The 24,913-nt window shown below is 44.6% G+C and overlaps 1 protein-coding gene across 1 annotated transcript in view; it reads left to right on the top strand.

Moving 5' to 3' along the window:
* The window catches only part of MFRP (membrane frizzled-related protein), an 82,958-nt gene that overhangs the window by 31,615 nt on the left and 26,430 nt on the right, over window positions 1-24,913 (top strand). The window lies entirely within an intron of this gene.

Below are 24,913 nucleotides of genomic sequence, written 5' to 3'. Positions count from 1 at the left end.
CGACGTTATTACCACATAAAGTGAAATATGTCAGATTTGAAAAATGGGCTCTGAGCCTTAAGGCCAAAACTAGGCTGGGTCTTTAAGGGGTTAAGAGGCTAGATAACCCCTTTAACCAATTCAAAGTGATATATGCCTACACAATGCAACCAACACAAGTCTTTCATTTGTACTCCCCACGTATAAGATATCTACCAATACATTCCTACATGTACAATACATTTAAAGAATAAAATAACTTGTCTCACATTCGACACTGATGTCAATTTGCCAGGGTTTTAGTAGAGGTCTGAGTGTTGTGACCCCAGCCAATAAGCTATTGATCACATAGGTTGGACCATTATACACATTTGGATGTGACTCTACCTAAATGGCATACATTTCTTAAAGGCTATTTAGGGTATGTTCACACAGCCAAATTACGGACGTAATTCGGGTGTTTTACGCCTGGAATTACGTCCGAAATTACGGCTTGAATGCGTTGACAAACATCTGCCCATTGAAAGCAATGGGCTGACGTTTGTCTGTTCACACGAGGCGTATATTTACGCGTCGCTGACAAAAGACGGCGCATAAATAGACGCCCGCGCCAAAGAAGTGTCCTGTCACTTCTTCAGACGTAATTGGACTCCAATGAAAAGCAGCGCCAATTACGTCCGTAATGGACGCGGCGTTCAAGCGCCTGCACATGCCGTTACGGCTGAAATGACGGGGCTGTTTTCTCCTGAAAACAGCCCCGTAATTTCGGCCGTTACGGACGCTGTCGTTTGAGCATACCCTAAAGCTTCGAAAGCGTTTTTTTTTTAAATAAAAATATTTAGCAGTGTGTTTGGTGCAACTTTGCATTTTTTTTAATTAAAAACGATTTTTAAATTTTGAGATACAGCTGCTTTGTATCCTGTATACAGAGCAGCTGTATGTTGCATTGAAGCCTTTATCTGTCATGTCCGCGGTACTGACGAGTTCAGTGTTAGCGGGTCAAGCAGGATCCACCTGTTATCGATCACATCTAAGTTCATAACTTAGATACGATCTATAACAGGTGGATCCTGTGTATCAGAGGCACACAGGGCTCGCTGACACTGCACGCGTTAGTGCCGCGGACCTGACGGATACAGGCTTCAGCGCAAGATACTGCCGCTCTGTATACGGGATACAAAGCAGCTGTATTGCAAAAAGTAAAAATCGTTTTTCATAAAAGAAATTGCAAAGTTGCACCAAAAAAACTGATACACATATCTATTTATTTATAAAGCCATGCCTCTGGAAGGGCTTAATAGGAGCACAAATAGGACAGGCCGGGGGACTTCATTAGGCCCCCCGGCTGCCATGATAACCATCGGATGGGCGGTCTGAGGGGCCTCTCTTTCTTAGGGCTTACATGCCGTGGTTGCTATTGACCGCAGCATCTAAGAGGTTAAACGCGCGGAATCAGAGTGATCTTGGATTCTACCCGTTGCAGCGAGGCGTCTGCTATATCAAGGGCGTAGGTAAAGGCTCATAGGCCCTGATACAAAAGTCCTTCTTGGGCCCCCCCAACTTCTTATGACCGACGGGCCACAGCTTGCAGCTGCATCGCTAAGTCTCCTAAGTGACCCAACAATGCAGCACTAGCAGCCAGGGGCGTCACAAAGGTCTTAAAACATCAGGGGCAATAGCCACAATTCATATCCACCAAAAAATGTGTGTGTGTGTGTGTATATATATATATATATATATATATATATATATATATATATATATATATATATGGGACAGCATATCTATAGCACTACAACCACATAGCTATGGATAGGATTAGATACAATGGCTCGGCAGAGGGTATCACACATGATAGGATTAGATATAAGACTCAACAGACAGTATCACACATGATGGGATTAGATACACAGCTCAGCAGTCAGTATCACACATGATGGGATTAGATACACAGCTCAGCAGTCAGTATCACACATGATGGGATTAGATACACAGCTCAGCAGTCAGTATAGGACTCAGCTCACTGACATTGCGGCTCCAGTGCTGGACCAGGAAATTTAAGATAATAATTGCTTTGATTTTTTATGTGTTACAAATTATTATTTTTTTTTTTACAGGTTCAATTTGGGGACTACGTCAATGACAGAGTTCTTTTTATTCTCAATAAAATGGTTAACAAGGGTTGTGTAGTGTTTTTTTTTTATTTCAATAAAATATTTTTTCTATGTCCTTGCATTTTTTTTAAACTTTATTACTACCATCTTACTGATGCCCGCCGGCTGATTGACAGAATCCATTACTAAGGGCGGGGCTTAATGTTAGCCATGCAAAGGCGAACACTAACCCCCATTATTACTCAGGTACCGTCTGCCACCAGGTGTGCCGGGAAGAGCCGGGTACGATCCAGTACCCGACCATCTGTAGCGGCGGTCGGGCACTGGGCCGGCAGCAGGCTGATATTATTAGGCTGGGAAAGGCCAACCATATTGGCACTTCCCACCCTGGTAATGCCAGGCTACTGCTGCTGTGTTCTATCTGGCTGGTTATGAAAAATGGGGGGTGGGGGGGTGCGGGGGATTTTTTTACCATTTAAAAAAAAAATATGACGTCCCCCCCCATTTTCATAACCAGCCAGATACAACATAGCAGCAGCAGCCTGGCATTACCAGGGTGTGAAGGGCCACTGTATTTGGCCTTTCCCAGCCTAATAATGCCAGCCTGCGGCCGCCCCAGTGCCCGACCATCGCTACAGATGGTCAGGTACTGGATCATACCTGGCTCTTCCCAGCACCCCTGGTGGCAGTGGGTAGCGGGGTAATAATGGGGGTTAGTGTTAGCCTCTGCATTGGCTAACACTAAGTCCCTCCTTAGTAATGAACAGTCATTCAGCCAGTGGCCATTACTAAAGAGGTAGAAATAAAATGTTTAAAAAATAAAAAGACATAGAAAAAATATTTTATTGAAATAAAGCAAAAACACACGACCCTCGTTAACCATTTTATTTAGAATAAAAAGTCGCTATCGAAGTAGTCCTGGAATCCGACGTAGTCAAACAACCGAATCTGTAAAAAAATCACAAACACAAAAAAAACCCCATTGGTAACACATGTGGTAGGCTTAGATACAGGGCCCCAGCAGACAGTAATGTTTCACTTACTCTTCTCTTCGGCTCTGGGCGCACCAAAGGTCCTGACGCCATCCAGCGCTGCAACGTCAAGATGTGAAAAAGACGTCAGGACCAAAGCTGCGCTCGGGAACGAGGAGGGTAAGTATATTGTTACTATACTAACAGGGGTCCTTGTAGTTTATTACATAGGGCCCCGGTTACTATAATAATTTATAATAGTCATGGCGCTTTGGGCAACGGGCCCACTGCCTTCGGGGCCAGGTCACAATTGTGACTACTGCGACTATGGACCCCCTTGAGACCCTGGCTCAGCAAATGCAGGCTCTCTCCCTACAGGTCCAAGCCCTGGCTCAGAGGTGCAACCAGCGTGATGCTAACCAGTTAGTGCCCTCCACCTCACCTCTTGAACCCCACCTCAAGTTGCCTGACCGGTTCTTAGGGTACCGGAAGACTTTTTTCTCCTTTCGGGAGAGTTGTAGGCTCTATTTCCGATTAAGACCCCACTCCTCAGGTTCTGAGAGCCAGCGAGTGGGTATAATTATGTCCCGGCTCCAGGACGGCCCCCAAGAATGGGCCTTCTCCTTGGCTCCTGACGCCCCTGAACTTTCCTCTGTTGACCTTTTTTTTTCTGCTCTCGGGCTCATCTATGATGAGACTGACAAGACTGCCTTTGCCGAGAGTCAGCTGGTGACCTTACGTCAGCGTAAGAGACCCGTTGAGGAGTACTGTTCTGACTTTAGGAAGTGGTGCGTAGCTTCTCAGTGGAATGACCCTGCCTTGAGGTGCCAGTTTAGATTGGGTCTGTCGAACGCACTGAAAGACCTATTAGTTATCCCTCTTCTAACTCTCTAGATTAGGTTATGGCTTTAGCGGTACGTCTTGACCGACGTCTCAGGGAACGACGACTTGAAAGTTTTTGTGCCTTCTCCTCTGGCTCCCCCATGATGGCTCCCGAGGTTCCGTGGCTTCGTTCTTCCACGGGAATCTCGGATGAACCAATGCAACTCGGGGACTCTGTGTCTCCCCAACAACGTAGAGAGCTCCGCAGGAAGAATGGTCTCTGCTTCTACTGTGGGGATGACAAGCATCAAGTGAACAACTGTCCTAGGCATAAGAATAAGCAGGCGGAAAACTTCCACGCTTAAGTGACCATCGGGGAGGTCGCTTGGGCGCACAGGTATTTCCCGTAAACATGAAACCTAATAAGATCTTGCTTCCCTTTCAGGTCTCTTTTGAGGGTAGGTCTGCCACCGGCAGTGCCTTCGTGGATTCAGGGTCTTCTGCTAATATTATGTCTGTGGAATTTGCTATGTCTCTAGCTATGCCATTGATTGATTTGCCTTAACCCTTTCATGGTAGTGGGTATCGACTCCACTCCACTTGCTAATGGTTATTTTACGCAGCATACCCCTGTTTTTGAACTCCTTGTTGGCTCCATTCAATTGGAGCAGTGCTCTGTACTGGTGATGCAGGGATTATCGTCAGATTTGGTTTTAGGCCTACCCTGGTTGCAGATGCATAGTCCCACGTTTAACTGGAATACTGGGGATCTTACCAAATGGGGTAATGAATGCATGACGTCCTGTTTTTCTGTTAATTTTATTTCTCTCCCTGAGGAGGTGAATACTCTACCTGAGTTTATTCAGGACTTTGCTGATGTTTTTTCTAAAAAGGCCTCCGAAGTGTTACCTCCTCATAGAGAATACGATTGCGCAATCGATTTGGTACCAGGAGCTAAGCTCCCTAAGGGTAGGATTTTTAATCTCTCTTGTCCCGAACGTGAGGCCATGAGAGAATATATCCAGGAAAGCCTGGCCAAGGGTTACATTCACCCCTCTACTTCTCCGGTAGGTGCTGGCTTCTTCTTCGTAGGGAAGAAGGATGGTGGTCTTAGGCCTTGCATCGATTACCGAAACTTGAATAAGGTCACTGTAAGGAACCAGTATCCCCTTCCTTTGATTCCTGATCTCTTCAATCAGGTTCAGGGGGCCCAATGGTTCTCTAAGTTTGATCTTCGGGGGGCTTATAACCTTATCTGCATCAGAGAGGGGGATTAGTGGAAGACTGCGTTTAACACGCCCGAAGGTCATTTCGAATAACTCGTCATGCCCTTTGGGTTGTGTAATGCTCCTGCGGTCTTCCAGAATTTCATAAATTAGATTTTAAGAGACTACCTGGGGGTATTTCTTGTAGTGTACCTTGATGACAACCTTTTGTTTTCCAAGGACTGGTCCTCCCACATTGAACATGTCAGGAAGGTGCTCCAGGCCCTTCAGGAAAACAAACTCTTTGCTAAATCCGAAAAATGTGTGTTTGAGGTGCAGGAGATAACATTTTTGGGTCAAATCCTCACTCCTAATGAATTCCGCATGGACCCTGCCAAGGTTCAGGCTGTGGCTGAATGGGTCCAACCTGCCTCCCTGAAGGCGTTACAGTGCTTCCTGGGGTTTGCTAATTATTACAGGAGATTTATTGCTAACTTCTCGGTCATCGCTAAGCCTCTTACGGATCTTACTCACAAAGGTGCTGATCTCCTCCACTGGCCTCCGGAGGCGGTCCAGGCTTTTGAGATCCTTAAGAAGTGCTTTATCTCTGCCCCAGTGCTGATTCAGCCTAACCAAATGGAGCCATTCATCGTGGAGGTTGACGCCTCCGAGGTGGGAGTGGGTGCTGTCTTGTCCCAGGGTACCAGGTCCCTCACCCATCTCCGTCCCTGTGCCTAATTCTCCTGGAAGTTCTCGCCCACTTAGAGTAACTATGACGTGGGCAACCGCGAACTCTTAACCATTAAATGGGCATTTGAAGAGTGGCGCCACTTCTTGGAGGGGGCTAGGCACCAGGTAACGGTCCTTACCGACCACAAGAATCTGGTTTTCCTACAATCTGCCCGGAGGCTAAACCCGAGAAAAGCTTGATGGGCATTGTTTTTTACTAGATTCAACTTTTTGGTCACCTATAAGACTTGGTCTAAAAATATTAAAGCTGATGCACTGTCGCATAGCTTCATGGCCAGCCCTCCTTCGGAGGAAGATCCTGCTTGTGTTTTGCCCCCAGGTATAATCATATCCTCTGTTGATTCTGACTTAGTCTCCGAAATTGCGGCTGAGTAAGGTTCAGCTCCCGGGAACCTTCCTGAGAACAAGCTGTTTGTTCCCCTGCAATTCCGGCTAAGGGTACTCCGGGAAAATCATGACTCTGCACTATTTGGCCATCCAGGCATCCTGGGTACCAAGCACCTCATTGCTAGAAACTATTGGTGGCTGATTCACTGTAGACTTGATAAAGAATGTCGTTCAAAAATTAAAATTATATTCACCGCATGAAAGAACGATTAAGAAAGTGTTTATTAATTGTACTGATTAAAAAGTATGGCTCAACCAGCCACTAATTCCATAACCAGGCATAAGCAAGTGATTGGCGACAAGGAAAGTGTCCAGAGTGAATGATGTCTCTCTAGCACTCAGGGACCAACTTTCCCTGCGTATTGTATAATGATTCGCTACACCCTTGCCATTAATTACAATCTATCCAGATCCTACGCGTTTCAGCACCACAGTCAAAGTGATGCCTCATCAGGGATTCCTAGATATTGATTCTTATATTGTATTGTTAAAATTCGAACACTGGATAGCACTGTTCATGTGCTGATTTTAGCCTCCAGACGCGTGTACGGCTCTGATACACTTGCCGCACACGCGCCGGGAGAGCTGCAGGCTTATACGGTTGAGAGCCGCCCTCCTAAAGTCGTCACCGGGGCAGACCGCCAATCCGCATTGAACACGACACGCTGTGACGTGCCGGAGGCGGCGCCCCACGGTCCTAACAACCAATGAGGGTTCCTGGACGACCAACGCGTCCACAGTAACTAGAGGACGCTAGACGCGGCTCCTGCATTGCCCATTAACATCAACCCACAAAATGGATAGTGATCGAATGTCCCTACTATCACACACCACACTGTCCCTAACAAGCGGGGCAGTGTGGAGTAGAGGGAGATGTATTATATCACGGGAGCAGTCTCGATCAGAGACTAACTCCCAGTGATTACACACGTTGCCTAGCAACGTACCGTCACCTTACTAGCCAGGGGTCTCATCTCAGATGAGTAGGGGCATTGCCCTTAATATCGCAAATGAAGTTCACTAGACACAAGGCCAAGACGAACTAGACGTGAGGCCAAATAACGAGCAGGGACCGGAATCCAACACTAAAGGGGTCCCGTCCCGGTCCCTTGACAAATAGGACAGGACAGACAGGGCACCCAGCGGAGCGATACATCTATCCGGAGGCGGTCCCCAATGAAGACTCGTCCAGTACACATCTCCAATGGGATGCAAAATACAGTTTTTCAGTTTTCCCAGGGAAAATGTAGGGTCAGCAAAAGGACTTATAGCCAGCAATAAAAATTGTGATAAGGAATCGCAATTGAAATCGCACTGTGTAACTAGAGAAAACAGGAGTAGGAGATTTGTTCATTGAGGCCATGGGAGTTTATGGTCTGCATTCTAAATATCCATTCTGCCTCTTTTTGTAATATTTTCTTGTCCAGGTCCCCACCTCTCAGGAGGGGTCTAACATGTTCGATTCCCTGAAAACCAAGAGCAGTCACATCCCCATCATGGCAAGACCACACATGTCTCGATACCGGGGTGTCCACTTTCCTTCTGACATCCCCAATGTGGTCACGGATCCTTCTCCTGAACTCCCTTCTAGTTTTACCCACGTATTGTAGGCCACATCTACAGGTAATCATATAGACAATACCCTTTGTTTTGCAGTTAATGTATGACCTGTTGTCGAACGTTTTTCTGGTTTTAGTGCTCGTAAAGTTCCTACTACATAGAATGGAAACACATGCTTTACATGTTCCGCATCTGTACGTCCCTTTTAAACTATTGTCCAGCCAGGTACTACACTGTGCCTGCGGTTGTAGGTGGCTATGAACCAATCGATCCCTTAGATTACGTCCCCTCCTGTATGTAATCAGCGGGGAGTCCCCCACCAAGTCCCCCACATCGGGGTCTGCCTTGAGGATGCCCCAAAAACGTTTGAGGACTTCCCTTACCTCTCTACTGGCAGAGTCAAAGGTGCCTATAACCCTGATAGGTTCTTCCTCCGTTTTCTTCGGTTTGGGGTTCAGGAGATCGTTTCTGTTACAACACAGGGCATTTTGATATGCCCCTCTCAACACATCCCTGGGGTATCCCCTGTGTTTAAATCTGTTCTCAAGATCACGTGCAGATACCCTAAAATCCGAGATGGTTGAGCAGTTTCTACGTGCCCTAAGATATTGGCCCTTCGGTATTCCTCTCTTCAGGTTCATTGGGTGCCAGCTTTCCCAACGCAGTAGACTATTAGTTGCAGTCTCCTTGCGGTACATATTCGTTTGTAACATCCCTGTGTCTGTCTTGGAGATCATAATGTCCAAGAATGTAATTTTAGTGTCTTGAATTTCAGATGTAAAAAAGAGACCTAATTCGTTGGCATTCAAGATCTCCACAAACTCCTGGAAATCCCCCCTGGTCCCTGTCCACAAGATCAAGACGTCATCTTACATAGTTACATAGTTACATAGTTAGTACGGCTGAAAAAAGACACATGTCCATCAAGTTCAACCAAGGGACGGGAATAGGGAAGGAAACATTTCTACACATTAGACTGAACTATATTACATAGCTTGGTGTCATCTGCAAAAATAGAAATAGTGCTATTAATCCCATCCTCTATATCATTAATAAATAAGTTGAATAATAGTGGTCCCAGCACTGAACCCTGGGGTACACCACTTATAACCGGTGACCATTCAGAGAAGGAATCATTGACCACAACTCTCTGGATAAGGTCCTTGAGCCAATTCTCAATCCAATTACAAACTATATTTTCTAAACCTATAGTCCTTAATTTACCCATTAGGCGTCTATGGGGGACAGTGTCAAATGCCTTTGCAAAGTCCAAAAACACTAAATCCACAGCGGCCCCTCTGTCTAGACTTCTGCTCACCTCTTCATAAAAACAGATTAGGTTAGTTTGACAACTTCTGTCCTTAGTAAAACCGTGCTGGCTTTCACTTATAATGCTATTTATTGTCACATAATCCTGTATATAGTCCCTCAATAGCCCCTCAAACATTTTCCCCACGATGGATGTTAAGCTTACTGGTCTATAATTACCTGGGGAAGACATAGAGCCCTTTTTGAAAATAGGCACCACATTTGCGCTGCGCCAGTCCCTTGGCACTATACCAGTCACTAGAGATTCTCTGAATATTATGAAAAGGGGGACAGAAATAACTGAACTAAGCTCTTTAAGAATTCTAGGGTGTAACCCATCTGGTCCCGGGGCCTTGTGCACATTTATTTTATTTAATTTAGCTTGGACCATCTCTACATTCATCCAATTCAGTATATCAACTGATATATTAACAGCACTGGCAGCGGCTACATCAGCTGCTCTTTCTTCTGTTGTATATAAAGAGCTAAAGAACCCATTTAGTAACTCTGCCTTCTCTTGATCCCCTGTGATCAACTCCCCATTACCATTATCTAGGGGTCCTACATGTTCAGACCTTGGCTTTTTAGCATTTATATACTTGAAGAATTTTTGGGGATTTGTTTTACTATCCTTGGCCACCTGCCTTTCATTTTGTATTTTTGCTAATTTTATTACATTTTTACAGATTTTATTAAGCTCTTTATATTTTACAAAGGCTACAGCTGTACCCTCAGATTTGTATTTTTTAAATGCCCTTTTTTTGTCATGTATTGCCCCTTTCACAGAAGGTGTAAGCCATGTGGGGTTTAATTTGAGTCGTTTATACTTGTTACCTATAGGAATAAATTTTGCACTATAATAACTTAAAGTAGATTTGAAAATCTCCTATTTATCATTTGTCCCATTATTTGACATTAGTTCTTCCCAGTCCATATCCTGAATTGCAGCCCTCATCCTGGGGAAATTGGCTTTCTTAAAATTAAATGTTTTTGCCCTCCCAGCCTGCGTTTGTTTTTTACAGTACAGGTAAAATGTAACTATATTATGATCACTGTTACCGAGGTTTTCACGAACATTGACATTCCCAACAAGATCTGCATTATTAGAAATGACCAGATCCAACAGAGCTTCACCTCTAGTCGGGTCTTCCACAAACTGGCCCATAAAATTTTCCTGCAACAGGTTGAGGAAATGTCTCCCCTTTGCAGTTGAAGCTGAACCATGACACCAATTAATATCCCGGAAATTAAAATCTCCCATTATCACTACAGTACCCGCCTGTGCAGCCCACTCCATCTGTTTATATAGCTGAACATCCATCTCCTCAGTTATATTGGGGGGTCTATAGATTACACCAAAAGTAATTTTTTCAGTGTTTACCTCCCTTTCTAGTTCCACCCACAAGGTTTCAACCTCCTCACAGTATTCACCCACTATTGTCTCTTTCACACTCGCCTTCATATCATTTCTCACATACAGACATACACCACCACCTTTCCTATTTGTCCTGTCTTTCCGAAAAAGTGTAAAACCCTGTAGATTTACAGCCCAGTCATGTGAAGAGTCCAGCCATGTTTCAGCAACACCAACTATATCTATATTTTCTTCCAGTATCAAGGCCTCCAGCTCCCACATTTTGCTTGCTAGACTTCTGGCATTTGTGAACATACACTTTAACTTGCCTGTCAGTTTTTCACTTTTATTATCAGAAATGTGATTTGACATTAATCGGGCCTTTTTATTTACACTGATGTTTTGTAACGAAAGGATCTCCTTATCTTGTTGTCTAGTCTTCTCCCCACATTCTGTTTCTCCCCCCACCAATATAGTCTGACCCCTCTCTAACCTGGCTACCCCTTTTTTTTCTACATTGACCTCCCTAGTTTAAATACTCTGCCACCCCAGCTAGAATTCTCTCCCCCAGCACAGCGGACCCCCTTCCATTTAGGTGCAAATCATCTGCAGAATATAGTTTGTACCCCAATGAAAAGTCAGCCCAGTGCTCTAGGAACCCAAATCCTTCTCCTCTACACCAAGACTTCAGCCATGCATTTATCTCCCTGAGCTCCCGCTATCTTTCCTGTGATGCGCATGGCACAGGCAGTATTCCTGAGAATACTACTTTGGAGGTCCTTCCCTTCAGCTTGTAGCCTAGTTCTTTAAAATTATTCTTAAGGCTCCTCCACCTACCATTTATTCTGTCGTTGGTACCGACATGGACCACGACAGCTGGATCATCACCAGCCCCTCCCAGCAATTTGTCCACCCGTTTCACCACATGCCGAACCCTGGCACCAGGGAGACAGCAAACCATTCGGTTGAGGTGGTCTTGGCGACAAATTATTCTATCCGTCTTCCTGATTATAGAATCCCCTACGACTATCAATTGTCTTGGCTTACCTGCATTACCATCCCGCCGACTACTAGCTGGTCTGTTCTCCCGGCTGTTAGGGAGATCAGTATCCACTAGGGCTGCCATTTCTGAGACTGACACCCTCGCATCATCACCCAACTTGACAATATTGCCTGGAATGTCAGAAACCGGATCGGCCTTCCTTTTCTTTGACCCCTTTCTACTGCCTCTAACTACATTAACCCAGCTACTTACCTGATCCTGCTCACCCATGTCTTCACCCTCCAGTTGTAACCCACTAACTGCATGCTCCGTGAGCAGCAAGCTCAGCTCAAGATTGTCTATCCTCCTCAGTGTTGCATTCTGCTCCTCCAGATCTCTAATACGAGCTTTATGGGGTATTGAATGCAGAATGATGGGGAAAAACATACTTTTTTTTTTTTAACTTTAGCACAAGGCCTCAACATAACAAAAAGTTAAAGGATCTGAAGACTTTCCGAATGCACTATAGAAAGGCCACTATAGTCATAATCACTTTGGAAAAAATCCTGGGAGCTGTCAAAATACCAAAGGGTAGTACTTGGAACTTGCCTGATGCCTAGTCTTAGGAAGCTCCTGTGAATCTTAGGTTCCAAAATAAGCAAATAGGTGTCTTTGTGGTCCATGATCACCATATAATTGCCCGCATCTATAAAGGACGTCACCTATTGGACAATCTCCATTCTGAATTTTTCCTCTCGATAGGTATTGAGGTTCCTGAAATCGATTAATCATCTCTAACCTCCTGTCTCTATTAAGATTTAGGATGATTCGAGAGTAGACGCCTAACCCACATTGGTACTTGTAGCGTCCATGGCCACGGGCCGTCGGGTTTACTCACCTCCCGACGCCCACGGCCATGGATCAGTGAGCGCTGGCTCGCATCTCTTTCCTAGGAGACGCCAGTGCTTACTTCCGCTCCGGTCCGCTGTGTCCGGTCTTAAAGGCCCAGCGCGCACACATGTGAAACAATCATCAGCATCAACTACACATGATTCCTGGACTATAAGAAGGGCCCTGCCCTTCTGATCCTTGCCTGAGCGTTGTTAGTGTATCTCAAGTCTGTCTTGCAAATGGTCCCTTAGTGTTTTCCCGTTCCAGTTGTTACCCGTGCCCTGTTACCCGTATCCTGTATCCCGTGCTGTGTTCTAGTTTCTGAGCCTCTTAGTGTTGGAGTCGTGTCCTACTGCACCTGCTGTCGTTTGCCACGTCCAGTGTCTTCTCCCACGTCCAGTGTCTTCTGCCATGTCAAGTGTCTTCTGCTACGTCTTGTACTGTCCGCCACGTCTGGTGCAACCTGCTGCACCTACCTCCATCCATGCTGAAGCCACAGCCACTGTCTGGACTAGTTCAGGTCCCTGTGTGTTACGAACTGCTGTAGACTTTTGTATAGACTGTGACTAGGCCAGCTGCCTCTCCGCTATGGCGGAGCAGCCTAGTGGGTCCACATACCCTGTGATCGTGACAGTACACTCAGGCCATGGAACCCGCTGGTCAGCCCAAGACCGCAGTCCAGAAGATACACTCGGAGATGACCTACGCACTCGTCAGGATCAACTCCTGGAGGTGGTAAATACTATCATGGTTCGTCTGGATCAACTCATTGTTCCTCCTCCATATCCTCCTCCAGAGGCTATTGCTGTGCCACTGCCCGTTGCTCCTCCACAGTTCCTCTGCCTCTTCCTCCTCGCTATGATGCCTGTAGGGGATTTATTAACCAATGCACGGTTCATTTTAGGCTACGGGCTCATCTCTTCTCCTCCGAGGAGGCCAATGTAGCGTTTATCATCTCCCTCAACGCTGGCAAGGCCCTCGCATGGGCAAACCCAATCTTGGAGCAACAAGGACCTGTATCCTCGGACCTAGCCTTGTTCCCGCAGTCCTTTCGTGCCATAGGGGAGTATGCTATCTCCTTCCGTACCCTGGAAGCAGAGCTGGCATGGAACAATGAGGCACTGGTGGCGACCTTCTGGCAGGGACTGTCCTCTCACATCAAGGACGAACTGTTGGCCCGCGACCTTCATTCTACCTTGGATGCCCTCAGCCTGTTAGCCACTCGGCTAACTTGGATAACATGAGAATCTGGGAGCGTACTCAATAAGTTTGACATGAGAGCCAGGGCCACAGACTAGCACCCTCGGTCCAGAGACCACTATTGCCTTCCCCTAGTGCGCTACCTTAAGAACCCATGCAGGTAGACCAAGTCCGGTTGTCTGAAGAAGAGAAGCATCGCAGACGCTCCTCTGGACTATGTATGTATTGTGGCCTTAAGGGTCATTTTGTGCACCAATGCCCACAGAAACCGGGAAACTCCAGTACCTAGGGTTGGTTGAAGAGGCAACTCTAGGTGGGACGTCTCCAAATGTTAAAACCTCTTCCAAATGATTCCTGTGGCCATCGTCTCCGGAGAGACGTCACATCCCTCCTCTGCCTATCTTGACTCAGGTGCAGCTGCTAATTTCATCCAGCAGGATCTAGTGGATCGTGTACATCTACCTACAGTTCTTCTGGAGAGACCCCTGGCTGTTGCCTCTGTGAATGGTCTACCATTGCCCGATCCGATTGTGTTCATCACGGAGCCAATGACACTATGGGTCGGAGCTCTTCACTCGGAGCAGATCGCCTTCCTTGTACTTCCTAAGGCTATCAATCCTATCCTGCTGGGCCAGGTCTGCCAAGGCTTCGCCTACATGCCCCGGTTCTTGGCTGGAGTTCCGGAGAAATTCTTCAATGGGGTCCCAGATGCCATAGACATTGCCTGTCACAAGTTCATTCTGTTATGCCCCCTCTGCCTCCTCCTGTCACTCTCCGATCTACCATCTCAGCAAGCGAGAGGCTGAGACGTTGCCTCCACATCGGAAATTATGACTGTCCCATTGAACTGGTTCCAAATGCTTCTCTTCCCCGTGGACGGTTATATCCTCTCTCCTTGCCAGAGACTTTATCCATGTCAGCCTATATCAAGGAGAATTTGGAGAGGGGTTTTATACGAAAATCTTCCACCTGGGCCGGGTTCTTCTGCGTTAAGAAGAGAGCCGGATCTCTTTGACCCTGCATTGACTACCGTGGTCTCAACCAGATCACGGTCAAGAACAAATACCCGTTGCCACTTATATCCAAGCTGTTTGACCGTATACGAGGAGCCAGAATTTTTTTCAAAATTAGACCTTCACCCCTGACGAAGCACCAGCGAAACGCGCGTCGGGTCTGGCAGCGGTCTCCCCTCCCGGTCCTGTTCTCCTGCTCATTTTCCACTACGTAGGTGTAGGTATACTGCTCATTAGCTTGCCTATGACTGCACTTTGCATGTATATTTTTTTAGGTATCTATCTGTGCAAATGTACTATGCTTAGCACCTGCCTAATAATATTGATTTATGCTCTTTGTGGGATCTTGTGACCATTTTAACATCTGGGGGACCAGGCTGCTTTCATGTTCGGATTCCATCTCTTTATGAGGGTTCATTCTTTTTACTGTGTATAGTTGTAATGTGTTTTTTTCTGTGTATTTTTGACTGAAAAAAAGATTGTTTGTAATTTTGCAAATACTTGGTCGTGACTTTTCTTCTCTTTCTGGTTTATTATATCAGTCACTGTGACCATTGGCACAATTTGGGGCATTGCTCGGTTTGCAAAATTAGACTTGCGTGGGGCTTATAATTTGATTAGAATATGTCAAGGGGACGAGTGGAAGACGGCGTTCAATACCCGAGATGGACACTACGAATACCTGGTGATGCCCTTCGGACCGCGTAACGCCCCCGCAGTCTTTCAAGAATTCATCAATGATATCTTCCGAGATCTCCTCTATATCTGTGTTGTAGTTTATCTCAATGATATTTTGATTTTCTCCCCAGATCTGATGACCCATTGGAGGCATGTCCGTCAGGTTCTACTGCGACTAAGGGAGAATTGTTTATATGCCAAGTTGGAGAAGTGCGTCTTTGAAAAGAAGTCTTTGCCCTTTCTGGGCTACATCATCTCGGATCAAGGTCTTAAGATGGATCATGAGAAACTAAAGTCTGTCCTGGAATGGCCACGTCCTCAAGGCCTGAGGTCCATACAGCGGTTCCTGGGATTCGCCAATTTCTACCGGCAGTTTATTCCAAACTTCTCATATCTGACGGCTCCCATCTCTACCCTTACCAAGAAGGGTGTGAACGCCAAGGTGTGGACTCCAGAGGCAGAGTCCGCGTTTATTAGCCTCAAGAAAGCCTTCACTTCAGCCTCGATCCTCCATCATCCTGACATGTCTCGACAGAATGTCCTGGAATGGCCACGTCCTCAAGGCCCGAGGTACAGTTCCATGGGCCGAGTTCTCGTATAACAACCACACAAGCGAGTCCACCACTTCCACTCCGTTTTACATTGTGTACAGTCAACATCCTAGAATCCCTCTTCCTGTGTCGATTACATCTCAGGTACCCGCTGCTGACTCTGCTGGCAGTCGATCACATGAAGCGAAAAGCGCATACAAAGAGAAGAGAGCCGCCTCAGTATCTTCCAGGTACCAAAGTCTGGCTGTCCTCATGGAAAATTAGTTTGAAGGTGCCTTCATACAAGTTTGCTCCCAGGTTCCTCGATCCTTTTGAGATTCTGCAACAGATAAACCCTGTCTCCTATAAGCTGCGGCTGCCTCCTACCCTCAGAATCCCCAACTGCTTTCATGTGTCCCTCCTGAAACCAGTGGTCCTGGACCGCTACAGTAAGACTTCCAGTTCCACAGTTGCTCCCAGCGGTTCTTCTGATGTGTTTGCGGTGAGGGAGATCCTGGACTGCAAAAGGGTAGGAGGAAGGACTTTCTATTTGGTGGACTGGGGAAAAAGAACAAAAACCACGGCGCCACATAATGCAGGTTACCACGGTAAATTGTAGTGAAGATTGACCAATTACTACTAACCTGGTAGAAAGTGAAAGTAAGCCCTTAATCATATGTGTGCTGCTGCCAAGACTCGATACCGGTGATCCTTCGTGAGACCGCAGGTAATAATGCTATAGATGCAGGAAAAAACTGGAGTCTTCAAGAGGCGCTGCTACACTCGGGATAGACATGCAGACCCGTGAATAGTAGTAAGGCACGTATGCAGTTGAAGTGAGTACCAAAGGTTTATTGTAAATTATAAAAGGCAAGGCGTTTCAATGCTGAAACAGCATCTTCATCAGGCCATAAGACCTTCGTTATGTAAGGTCTTAAATACTAATCTTACACAAAAAGAAAAACCGCCAAAGTAACGGGGTTCAAAGGGCAATGAGGACGTCATCAAACGGTCACGGGGCGTATCAATTAAATCAAGTATACATAATGAGAAAAAAGAAAGCAACAAATACTGAAGTAAATACACCGTGAACATTATTAAAATTGAAACAATGCCAATATATGAATATATATATATATCCAAAAAAGAGAGATAGAGGCAGCACTCAAAAAAACCCTTTGGTTTATTCATCCAGCATGCTGGATGAATAAACCAGAGTTTTTTTGAGTGCTGCTTCTATCTCTCTTTTTTGGATACACGTTTGTGCAGGGAGAGGTCACTCCCTGTTTGAAAGCTGAGCACCAGCCTTAACAGGCAAGGAATCACAGTGCTGCTCCTACCCTTGATTTGTCTATATATATATATATATATATATATATATATATATGTATGACTATTACTATTTTTTGGTTGATAATTCAATAGGATTGCGAGAAAAGTGTACAATAATTATTATAAAAGCATATAATAATTAAAAATATATGACAATATACCGTATATAAAAATAGTGCAGTGATTGATTTATATTAATGTAATAAAAAGCCGGACTAAGGCTATGTTCACACGGGGTCTTTTGCCGAGTTTTTGGACGCGGAAACCGCGTCGCAAAACTCGGCAGAAACGGCCCGAGAACGCCTCCCATTGATTTCAATGGGAGGCGTCGGCGTCTTTTTCCCGCGAGCAGTAAAACTGCCTCGCGGGAAAAAGAAGCGACATGCCCTATCTTCGGGCGCTTCCGCCTCCGACCTCCCATTGACTTCAATGGGAGGCAGGAGAAAGCGTATATCTCGCTGTTTTATGCCCGCGGCGCTCAATGGCCGCGGGCGAAAAACGGCGCGATAATTGCTGTTCACACGGAGTATTTTGGGGGAGGAATATCTGCCTCAAAATTCCGTTTGGAACTTTGAGGCAGATATTCCTCCCCCAAAATACTCCGTGTGAACATAGCCTAAAACTGGTAAAATTGAATTATGCAGAAAACTAAAAAAAGACTCAGCAGAGTGTCAAGGGTTAATGAGCACCACCAATCAAATCAGTGGACATGTCTGAAAAGGAGTACACAGATGATTATTATAATAATTATTTATAGGTAAATTTTATAATAATCATCTGTTAACCCTTGACACTCTGCTGAGTCTTTTTTTTGTTTTCTGCATAATTCAATTTTACCGGTTTTAGTCCGGCTTTTTATTACATTAATATAAATCAATCACTGCACTATTTTTATATATATTGTCATATATTTTTAATTATTATATGCTTTTATAATAATTATTATACACTTTTATCACAATCCTATCGAATTATCAACCAAAAAATAGTAATAGTCATATATATATATATTATTTTTTTTTTCATATATTGGCATTGTTTCAATTTTAATAATGTTCACTGTGTATTTACTTCAGTATTTGTTGCTTTCTTTTTTCTCATTATGTATACTTGATGTAATTGATACGCCCCGTGACCGTTTGATCCAGTTAATGACGTCCTTATTGCCCTTTGAACCCCGTTACTTTGGCGGTTTTTCTCTTTGTGTAAGATTAGTATTTAAGACCTTACATAACGAAGGTCTTATGGCCTGATGAAGATGCTATTTCAGCATTGAAACGCGTTGCCTTTTATCATTTACAATAAACCTTTGGTACTCACTTCAACTGCATACGTGCCTTACTACTATTCACGGGTCTGCAGGTCTATCCCAAGTGTAGCAGCGCCTCTTGAAGACTCCAGTTTTTTCCTGCATCTATTTGGTGGACTGGAGAGGGTTTGGTCCTGAGGAGAGGTCCTGGGAGTCGGAAGAGAACCTCAGTGTCCCTGCTCTCATTAAGAAGTTTCTCTCTCACTCTGGTCCGAAGAGGAGGGGAGTAAGAGGGGGGGATACTGTAGCGTCCATGGCCGCGGGCCGTCGGGTTTACTCACCTCCCGACGCCCGTGGCCATGGATCAGTGAGATCAGCTCCGCTCCAGTGTCCCGTAGGGTGCGCGTGCACGCACACGCCCGGTCTTAAAGGGCCAGTGCGCGCACATGTGAAACAATCATCATCATCAACGACACATGATTCCTGGACTATAAGAAGGGCCCTGCCCTTCTGATCCTTGCCTGAACATTGTTAGTGTATCCCAAGTCTGTCTTGCAAATGGTCCCTCAGTGTTTTCCCTTTCCAGTTGTTACCCTAGCCCTGTTACCCGTATCCTGTATCCCGTGCTGTGTTCTCGTTTCTGAACCTTAGTGTTGGAGTGGTGTCCTACTGCACCTGCTGTCGTTTGCCACATCCAGTGTCTTCTGCCACATCCAGTGTCTTCTGCCATGTCTTGTACTGTCCGCCACGTCTGCCGCAACCTGCTGCACCTACCTCCATCCGTGCTGAAGCCAAAGCCACTGTCTGGACTAGTTCAGGTACCCGTGTGTTACAAACTGCTATAGACTTTTGTATAGACTGTGACTAGGCCAGCTGCCTCTCTGCTACAGAGGAGTGGCCTAGTGGGTCCACATACCCTGTGATCGTGACAGAGTGAATTCTCTCAAGCCTTGTATCATGGCAAGTCTTCTTGTGTGTAAGGATGGCAGGCTGGTAGAGAAAAAACTGTCTCCTAAGTGGAAAAGAAAATGTATGTTGTAGCCATGTTCTACTATCTTTGTAGCCCATGGGTCCTGAACTAAGTCTCGCCATTCAGAAACAAAACATACTAGCCTGACCCTTATGGCTATGACTGTGGCATCAGAAGTTAAGACGTTTGCCACCTGGTTCTGGGGAGGATCTTTCTTTTTCCCTCGATCCTCTGTATGGGTTGCATCCAATGGGCGAGAGGATGCGCTCCCCCCCCCCACTCATCTATGACACCGAGAAGAACACTGGTCCTGAAGGTCTTCCCTTACTTCTGCCATGAAGGAATGGACAAAGTCCTTAGCCAAAGACATCATCTCTTGAGAAGCTGCTGAGATAGACAAACATGATTCCCGCCTAAGGCGATTTCCTAAAATACAATATAAAGATAATTAGTACTGTAACCAACAACATCGTGGTGGGGGTAATGGCAGAGACTGACTACAAAGTTGGTCTTCACATCCATCGGCAAGAGCAGCGTCATAATTTCTGCACGATAAATGGAATCACTTTGAAGATCTCTTGCCTTGGATGTAGTCCTGACATGTCTACCGAATATGCAGGCAGTTCATAACTCCTATCTAAGGAAAAGCTAGCATAAGCAGAATGACCAAAAAAAATCACAGTACCGATCACAGGACACATACACTTACCAGCTCCAAAAGACTACAGAAGCAACCTGCATAGGGACAAGGGGTTTAAATATCCCTCTTAATCAAGGTATGGAGGGACAAGGGGAGGGACTCAAGTACTGGCAGAATATTGGCCCAGAAAACACACTTATTTCTGGGTATCAGGCTGTTAAGAGATTGTCCCTAAAGGTATGAAGCTTGGACCCTGAAGCTAGAAACAAATAATAATGGTAAGATTAGAAAAAATTAATAAATTGGAAATTGCCTTAACAAAGATGGCTGTAATAGATGGTCTGCAGCTGACTGCATGAGGGGAAAAGCAGTGCATGCACAGAGATACCTCTCTTATCCAACGAGCAATGCCCAAAGAAAGATGGCGTGGCCTTCAGATATACAGCCGTACAGCTCGCCCTGAAAGACTGTACTACAGGGCGGGGGGAAGTACCTTCCCATATCCCAAAAATGTTCTATTAGCTTTACCATCTTAAAGGCAAACTATAATATATAAATATTTTTTTATTATTATTTTTTCTACAGGCTACTATCTAATGAATAAAAATGAAATTGAAATACGTGTGATGGCCGATGAAACAACGGCTGTCACACGGACCTATATAATTCAATGTGGCCGTCCACACGGCCGTTGTTTCAACGGACCCTGTGAAGGGTCCGTGAGAAAATAGGACACGTCCTATTTTTTCACGCTTCACGCATCCCTCCATAGACTCTAGTCTATGGGGGATGCGTGATATCGCGTCACACAGCGCAGAGCACGGATGCACCTCGGACGTGAAAAACGCCGGTTTTCACATCCGAGATGCGCAACGCCCATGTGAATCTAGCCTAAGTGTGACCATACATCTATATATATAATCTGTTATAAAAAAAAATATATATATAAAAAAAATTAAATTGTTTGTTTAGTTAGTATTAGTGACATTATGGCGAGCAAGTTATTTAGCGCTTAGGAGGCATTCGCCATGCTGTGGTCAGAGTCTGAGACCGCATCAGAGATGGCGTCAGTGATGGAACCTGTTTTAGGCAGTGACGATGATAGCGTCACTTCAGGTTCATCTTCAGGGGACGTTATACCTGACGCAGTAGAAACAGCGGAACATGAAAGTGCAGGGCCTAATGGCGCTTTAGTACAGGACAGCCTGGTTCCTCCAGTTCAGGCTCTTGTATGGGCACATGCTCCATCTTTTGGGCCTAGAATCCACAGATTTACTGCCACTCCTGGCATAACTGTGGACAATGCAAATTTTGTCCAAATGTATTACTTCAATTTATTTATTACAGACGACCTCCTAAATATCATTGTCCACGAAACAAATTTATATGCTGCTTAGTATATAAGGCAGAAACCTTCATCCACCCATGCCAGGGATTGGACACCCACCAATTTGCAGGAATTACATTTTTTTTGGGTCTCTCCCTAAATATGGGTATTGTCAAAAAGCCCTCCATTAGGTCTTACTGGTCAACAAGACCCACCCAAGCCACCCCAGTGTATTCTGCAGTAATGCCCAGGTCTCGTTATGAAACAATAATGAGGTTCCTCCACTTCAATGACAACGCACAGGCCCCCCAAGTACCGATGCAAACCATGATCGGTTGTTCAAAATAAGACCGCTAATGAATCCCCTCAATAATTTATTCCTGCAACTCTACACCCCTGAGCAGAATGTAACCGTGGACGAATCCCTCCTCAATTTCCATGGAAGGCTTAGCTTTCTCCAATATCTACCTTCCAAAAGGGCAAGATATGGCGTTAAGCTTTCTATATTGTGTGAAAGCGGGTCAGGGTATATTACCGCCTTCAGAATTTATGAAGGGCGGGACCGCTCAATAAATGTTCCTGGATGCCCCCCTGATCTTTCTACCAGCAGCAAAATTGTGTGGGAGATAATGCAGCCTTTGCTTCACAAGGGGTACCACCTGTACTGTGAACATTTTTATTCTAGTGTGCCCCTGTTTAGGCATTTGCATGCTGCAAGGACCGGAGCATGTGGCACAATGCACAAAAACCGAATTGGTTTTCCGCAGCAATTAGTGGGGAAGCGCGTGGTAAAGGGGGACTCCTGTGATTATGCATCTGAGGAATTGCTGCCGATCAAGTACAGGGACCGCAAAGATGTGTATGTGCTAAGCACGATTCATACTGCAGGAACAGTGGCAGTGAGGGAAAGGGGGGCAACATCGGACAAGCACAAACCAGTGAGCGTGTCCGAATATAACAAGTACATGGGGGGGGGGATTTAAGCGACCAGATTTTACAGCCCTATTTAGTGAAACGCAAAACAAAAACCAGGTACAAAAAAGTGTCCATTTATAGTCTACAGGTCGAAATCCACAATTCATTTGTGCTCTACAAAAAAAAACAGAGGCAGGGACACATATCAGGATTTCCAGGAGAAAATTATCGAAGGCCTAATATTTGATGTTCAGGACACCCGAGAATGCCCCCAGTCTGAGGATGTCAAACGACTGACTGAAAGACATTTTATCACTCGCATTCCACCAACACCAACTAGAAGCAACCCCCAGAAAAAGTGCCGCATCTGCAGAAAAGACAGGCACCGCAAATATTCCCGATATTTATTACCTCATGTCCCTCGCAACCAGGCCTGTGCATTCATCCATGTTTTAAAAAATACCACACTGTTCTGAATTATTAGATTTTAGTTAATTAGTTGAAAATATATTTGCCATACATGATATTTTAATTTTTTCAATGATTTTACTCCAAGGGTGAGGGAGGGAATGGGTGGGGGGGGGGGGTGGATGCCATGTTTGCATATTTTCTAATCTCCTGGAGAGCTCCATTTGCATAAAACCACAATTTCTTATTTTAGGAAACCCCCCCCAAAAAAATCCCATTATACCCCTAGATGAATATTTTGAGATCCCTGCTTCAAGAGCAGATATTTTGGAAGTGTTATAGAAACTCTGCTGAGTTTTGTAAAATCAGCTTTGAAAAAAGGTGATTTGTGAAATAAGCTTCTTCTATCGTAAGCCCTCCTACATCTCTATGTGATAATAAGGCACACATAAATGGTATCCCCATGCACAGGAGAAGTTGCAGAATGTGAAAGGTAATTAATTTTGTCTGTGGTCCATACTGTGTGTGAAAAATGCTGGCATAAACTGACGCATTTGCTAAAAAAATATGATAAACTCCTTGAAGAAAACCTTGTGGGGTCTACTTGTGTGAATGAAGTCATTTATGGGGTGATTCTAATGTTTCAGCAGCATTAGGCCCCCCAGAAAACCGTAAGCTGCTATAAAATCAAATGCAGAATTCCTGGACCGAAAAGCCCAAAAAGCCTCCTTTTATGCCAAGCCCTGGCACATGCCCGCACAGTGAATAAAGCACACATATTTGGTATCCCCATGCATGGGAGAAGTGGCAGAATGTGAAAAGAGAAGAAAGGAATTTTGTCCGTGGTCCGCACTGTGTGTAAAACATGCTAGCATAAACGTACGCATTTGCTAAATTCTTGAATTTTTTGCCAATTTTGCCCACTTTACAGAAAAAAATTAAAATGATGTATACTGACAAATGCCACTAAAACAAAGCCCTATCTATTCTTTAAAAAAAGAGTTTAAAATTCAAAGATGAACATTATTCACCTGCAGAGTTATAGTCATCTAAAGAAGCGCATAGCAAAATTGAGAAATTTTCTCAGGTCATTTAGCTGTAAACCAGTCTAGTCCTTAACCGGTTAAATAAGTTACAGACATATCACTTCAATCACTTTTCTTTTTTACTGTTACGATCAAATATTAATATGTCCACACATGTTAAAAAATAATGCTTTACATGGGGTGTCCTTACTTTTCACATGACTGTATATATAGAGATCTACAAAAATTGTCATTGAACTGTTTCTCTTTAGTGTGCTGCAGAGAGTGGTCAGGGCCTTTGGCTCTTAAACGTCATAGGCACCTTACCAACCACAAGAGTCATTAGATAAACGTGGGCTGTGTTAACAATTTGCTTGCTTGGAGCACTTATCACTTTAATTATTTATTGCAGGCCCGGCACTCAAATTTTGTCAGAGCTGTAACTGAAAACCTAGAATGTAATATATAAACTTATGTTGTTTTGCAGCAACTGGGACACAATTGTATAGCTATTGAAAAACCTATTTTTTTAATAAAAAAGGGAGCACAACATTTTAAGGAACTTCCTTTAACCTCTTAATGACCAAGCCTTATAAGGCCTTGATGACAAGCTGCATTTTTTCATTTTTACCTATCTGCCTTTCAGCAGCTATAACTTCTTGTTTTTTTCATTGCTGTGGCTATATGAGGCTTTGTTTTATGCAGGAGAAATTTCGTTTTTTCCTGCACAGTTTGGGGGTACAAATAAAACTGGGTAATTTATTTTTTGCTGCATAGATATAGTAAAAAGCGATTTTCGACATTGTTTTTTGTGTTTATTTTTTTTAACATCGTTCACGTTCAACACTACATAGCCTGTTAAATTAATTACTCAGTTTTTTACGGTCGTCTAGATTCCTTATATGTTTCATTTTTACGTAATGCATGGGCAATAAAATATATTTTATGCTAAATAATGTTTTTTTTTGTGGACATTTTTTAATCCCATGAATAATTTTTTTAAAACTTTATTTTATACTTTCAGTGTATAAGCATATTCCTGTATACTTTAATAATACATTACACTGTGTCACTAATAAACCAGGCTGCTGTTAGGACAACACATAGTGTGCCCTAACAGCAGGCTTACAGGACAGACTACTCCGCAGTCCTTTCTAGCTCCCCAGGGCTGTCTGCAGAGGGTTCTTTCAGTATTCGATTGCATCACGGATCGAAGAGGGGAGTCTCTCCTTTGATCATGCAGTGGTCATAAACCTTGACAATCAAAGGCTTAACCAGCTGGTATCAGAGTTTTCTCCGATCC

The sequence above is a fragment of the Rhinoderma darwinii genome, chromosome 10 (assembly GCF_050947455.1).
Source record: "Rhinoderma darwinii isolate aRhiDar2 chromosome 10, aRhiDar2.hap1, whole genome shotgun sequence".
In the NCBI taxonomy this organism is placed as follows: domain Eukaryota; kingdom Metazoa; phylum Chordata; class Amphibia; order Anura; family Rhinodermatidae; genus Rhinoderma; species Rhinoderma darwinii.
The sequence above is the reverse complement of the archived record's forward strand: the minus strand, read 5'-3'. Positions and strand labels throughout refer to the sequence as shown.